The sequence below is a fragment of the Triticum aestivum genome, chromosome 5D (assembly GCF_018294505.1).
Source record: "Triticum aestivum cultivar Chinese Spring chromosome 5D, IWGSC CS RefSeq v2.1, whole genome shotgun sequence".
NCBI classification, from domain to species: Eukaryota; Viridiplantae; Streptophyta; class Magnoliopsida; order Poales; family Poaceae; genus Triticum; species Triticum aestivum.
Genome location: NC_057808.1, coordinates 32,640,736 through 32,646,366, shown reverse-complemented (window position 1 = coordinate 32,646,366; position 5,631 = coordinate 32,640,736).

Below are 5,631 nucleotides of genomic sequence, written 5' to 3'. Positions count from 1 at the left end.
ACCGTAGTTCAATACGATCACTATTGGTCGCACGTTTTGAGTACTAACATTTCTAAGTGCAGGAAGAAAATTTGTCTTAACAGTATGAAGATCCTCAAGCCATGAAACATAATGACTTATCTCCTCGCAGTTTAGTTCAGCTCCGGGACAGTAGTAGGTCCTGTCTACCAAGCGCCGGACATGTTTGCTTGAATGGAAATAAGCTGTCAATAGAAATTAGTTGTCAACTATTTTTGAATAAACAATATCAAAGACATAAATATGGTTGAGAAACTCACATAATGGTAGAACTGGAGGCGTCTGCACATCGACCCAGATGTCTCTATTACCTTCAATATCATCTTCCGGACGAATATCAAAGGTGATAACCATATCAGGCTCAAATGCATAAGCCTTGCATAGTGCTTGCCAAGTTTTGCATTCAAAATAGGTGTACGTGTCTGCATTGTATAATTTGACGTTGAAAGTATAACCATGCTCGGTCTTCAGGTAAACTCTCTTTACCTCCATAGTTTCCATAGCACTGAAACCTATCTTATCCAAGACAAAAATTCTTGCATGGCAGGGGAATGCGCTAGTAGAATAGTGAAAATTTAAAATTATAAGTTGAAGCAAATGAAGCATATATAAGTCATGCTTAATTACGAAAAAAGACTTGTCGTTGTGACTTACTGGATCCACTTCGAAGGTCTCATCCAGCTTGATGCTGAAGCGCCTATCATCAACAAGGAAATTTCTGTCGCACAGGCCGCGCTGGTCTTCACAGTATTCACACTTAATGAAATATTTTTCGTCGTCAGACGACATTTCCTATGTTCATATAGGTGAAACATTAAACACTTACTAGTTCTATTAATTCAACTAATTCAACTACTTCTATTAGTTCAACTAGTTCTATTAATTCAACTAATTCAACTAAGCATTTAATAAAAATAAACTTGTTCTATTAATTTTCTTACTAAAATAAAGTAGCTAGTTCTAAGTAATATTTTAATTAGATCAGCAAATCTCAGATATTTAAATTTTCTTACTAAAAATAAACTAGTTCTATTAATTCAACTAATTCAACTAAGAATTTAATAAAAATAAACTAGTTCTATTAATTTTCTTACTAAAAAAAATATATAAAGTAGCTATATATAGTAATATTTTAATTAGATCATCAAATCTCATATACCTAAATTTTCTTACTAAAAATAAACTAGTTCTACTAATTCAACTAGTTCAACTAAGCATTTACTAAAAATAAACTAGTTATATTAATTCAACTAGTTCAAATAATCTCATATACCTAAATTTTCTTACTAAAAATAAACTTGTTCTATTAATTTTCATACTAAAAATAAACTAGTTATATTAATTCAACTAGTTCAACTAAGCATTTACTAAAAATAAACTAGTTATATTAATTCAACTAGTTCAAATAATCTCATATACCTAAATTTTCTTACTAAAAATAAACTTGTTCTATTAATTTTCATAATAAAAATAAACTAGTTATATTAATTCAACTAGTTCAAATCTCATATATATATATATATATATATACATATATAATTAATATCTAGGTAATTCATCTAAAATTGACATTAATATTTAACATTTTTTCCATATAATTCATCTAACATTAACATTCTAACATTCTTATCTACGTAATTCATCTAACATTAATCTAAACAACAGAAAACAGAAGAAAAAATAAAAAAATATGTGTGTGTGTACGAGCGGGGGGCGGCGGCGTACGGGCGGCGGCGCGAGACGGCGATGCGACGGGGACGGCGCGACGACCGGCGGCGGGCCGGGGGCGACGGAGTGATCGAGACGGCGACGTAGTATGGGGCGGTGGCGACGGGCGGCGGGGGCGACGGCGGTGACGGCGACGACGGGCGGCGGGGGCGGCGAGGGCGGCGGGGCCGGCGAGGGTGGCGCGCGATGGGCGACGGCGCGGCGGCAGCGGGGATGTCGCGCGAAGAAGTTGGAGAAGAAGTGGGTCGATGAAACTGATTTTTTCGTAAGTGCCATACATATAGGAGGGGCCTTTAGTACCGGTTGGAGCCACCAACCGGTACTAAAGGCCAATTTTCGTCAGGTCAAGCGGCGGGAAACGGCCCCCTTTAGTACCGGTTCGTGGCTTGAACCGGTACTAAAGGCCCACGCATTAGTACCGGTTGGAGCCACCAACTGGTACTAATGGTTGTGCGCTGCCACCAGCGGTGCACAATGTTTAGTCCCACCTCGCCGAGCGAAGGGCAGCCGCACTGGTTTATAAACCTAGCCGCGGCTGCTCCTTCGAACTTCTCTATATAGCAGGCTTCTGGGCCTAACTTCGGCGCGCTGCCCTGTGAGCCTGCTGGCCCTTCTGGGCCTGTATTTGCAAACCCTAGGTCTGGCAGGCCCACTAGGCAGCGCCCCAACAATTTTTTATATAATTTTCTTCTATTTATTTCTGAGTAGTTTTTTTTGCTGTATTTAGTTTCTTTGTGAATATAACAATTTTTATATAGTTTTTTTCTTTTCTACATTATTTATTTTCTGCTATTTATTTTTTAGTAATTTTTTATATAGTTTTTGTCTTTTCTGTTTTATTATGATGCATACTGAACGCAAAATAGACTGGAGTTCAAATAAGTTTAAAAAACATTGAAGTGCCCGTGTAACAGATGAGTTCTCGTCCGAAACCCTGATACTCCGAAAGAGATTGTCCAGTTTGTACACGAGGTGCGTCCAGTTTTCGCCGTGACCCTCTCTACTCTTTTGCACATGCTATGCGGGTGAAATGATGATACCATGCCAAGTTCCAACATTTTCAGAGTTCATTTTGTAGTGATTTTCAATTTCACCGTCATTTAGCTCTCTAAACAAATCGGTAAATGACTGAAAAACAGCAAATGATGTCAGAACGTGTTGGAAATTGATGACGTCGCTTTGAATGATGCATACTGAACGCAAAAATAGGCTGGAGTTCAAATAAGTTTAAAAAACATTGAAGTGCCCGTGTAACAGATGAGTTCTCGTCCGAAACCCCGATACTCCGAAAGAGATTGTCCAGTTTGTACACGAGGTGCGTCCAGTTTTCGCCGTGACCCTCTCTACTCTTTTGCACATGCTATGCGGGTGAAATGATGATACCATGCCAAGTTCCAACATTTTCAGAGTTCATTTTGTAGTGATTTTCAATTTCACCGTCATTTAGCTCTCTAAACAAATCGGTAAATGACTGAAAAACAGCAAATGATGTCAGAACGTGTTGGAAATTGATGACGTCGCTTTGAATGATGCATACTGAACGCAAAAATAGGCTGGAGTTCAAATAAGTTTAAAAAACATTGAAGTGCCCGTGTAACAGATGAGTTCTCGTCCGAAACCCTGATACTCAGAAAGAGATTGTCCAGTTTGTACACGAGGTGCGTCCAGTTTTCGCCGTGACCCTCTCTACTCTTTTGCACATGCTATGCGGGTGAAATGATGATACCATGCCAAGTTCCAACATTTTCAGAGTTCATTTTGTAGTGATTTTCAATTTCACCGTCATTTAGCTCTCTAAACAAATCGGTAAATGACTGAAAATAGCAAATGATGTCAGAACGTGTTGGAAATTGATGACGTCGCTTTGAATGATGCATACTGAATGCAAAAATAGGCTGGAGTTCAAATAAGTTTAAAAAACATTGAAGTGCCCGTGTAACAGATGAGTTCTCGTCTGAAACCCTGATACTCCGAAAGAGATTGTCCTGTTTGTACACGAGGTGCGTCCAGTTTTCGTCGTGACCCTCTCTACTCTTTTGCACATGCTATGCGGGTGAAATGATGATACCATGCCAAGTTCCAACATTTTCAGAGTTCATTTTATAGTGATTTTCAATTTCACCATCATTTAGCTCTCTAAATAAATCGGTAAATGACTGAAAAACAGCAAATGATGTCAGAACGTGTTGGAAATTGATGACGTCGCTTTGAATGATGCATACTGAACGCCAAAATAGGCTGGAGTTCAAATAAGTTTAAAAAACATTGATTATCATAAAAAATACATTGATTATCAATGATCTTTTTGTGTGCAATCTGAATTGTCAATATGAGTCCTCAACGGTTTAGAAACCGGTGAAGACTCATATTGCGACCACAAATTCTACACATAGAGTTCAATGAAGACCAAGTGCTTGTGATAGTTTGAGAAGTAATATATTTAAGGTGGTAAAAATCTTGCTAGGGGAGCGAGGTGGGACTAAAAACAGCCTGCCACAACCTCTTTACTACCGGTTCGTGCCACGAACCGGTACTAGGTGCTGGCTGGGCCCCATTCTCTTTAGTACCGGTTCGTGGCATGAACCGTGTGACGCCCGGATAATTAGGCTACAGTAATCCCACGTTAACGATGCCACGTCACCACGGTTACTGTTGTTAATCTCGCGTTAGTTTCAAACTGATTCGAAATTCAAATTCAAAAATAGGCAAAACAACAAAAGTTTTCAAATATTAAAACTAAATTGTTCGGGTTGTGTCAAATAATGCATAGGTAATTATGATGGAGAAACCACATTTTTATAAAAAAGTTTAAATGCACTTAAGTAACTAAAATAGTAGGTAATAAATTAAATAAATGCATTTTGGATTTTATAAAATACTATACTATTTTGTTCAGGGATAAAACCTTTTGTGGTAGTAGTTATAATTGTAACTCTATTTTAGGTAGGGTTTCACTTTTTGTAAAACTATAAAATATAAAACAGTAAAAGAAAGATAAATAAAAATGAAGAAACAAAATAAATAAAAAGAGAAAAGAAAAGTAAAACAAAAATAAAGAAAAGGAAACCCCCCTGCGCCACTGGGCCTTGGCCCACCAAGCCAACCCCAGGCCGGCCCGCCCCCACCACTTAACCCCCCACGCCCCGAAACCCTAACCCCTCACCGCCCCCACTCGCCCCCTCCCACGACACCCCCTCACTCCTCCCACTCCCCCCTGATCTGGATCGGGGATCCACCCCGACGACCGCGCCCCGCGCTCCCCCCACGATGTCGGCGCCCGTTCCCGGCGCTGCCCCGCCGCCGCTGCGGCTCACGGCCTCGACACGCCGGGCCTCATCGCCGTCGTCTCCCCGCCTCGCCCCCGACACCCGCGGCGCCCCGAGACCGACGTCGCCGCGCGGAGCCCCCCCCCCCCCCCGTCGCTGGATTGCCTCCCCGCCGTCCTCTACGTCGTCGCCTCCTCCCCTGCGCCGGTCGTCCCCGTCCTCCTCCACAACTGCTCCCTCGAGCCTCGCCGCCACCCCTCCTCTTCAACGCTGGTGAGGGCCTTGCCCTCCCCCTTCCCTTCCTCTGCTCCGTGCCGGCCGCGCCGCTCGCTCCCTGCGCCGGCATTGCACGTCTCCGCCCGCGCCCGCGAGTTCGCTTGCGCTCGTTGCGCTCGCCGTGGCCCTGCACCGTGGACGCCGTGCCCGACTACGCCCTCCGCGCGCCCCTCGCGCGTCTGGGCCGGGCCCGGCCACCGCGCGCATGCGCACGCGCACCAACCCCCCGTCGCCCCATAGCTCCCGCACGCACCCCGTCCGGCCGGTCCGTCGCCGCACCAGCGCGGGCGACCGCACCTGCCCGCACCCTCCGTCGCCTCCGTGCGGGTGCGCGGCGCCCGCA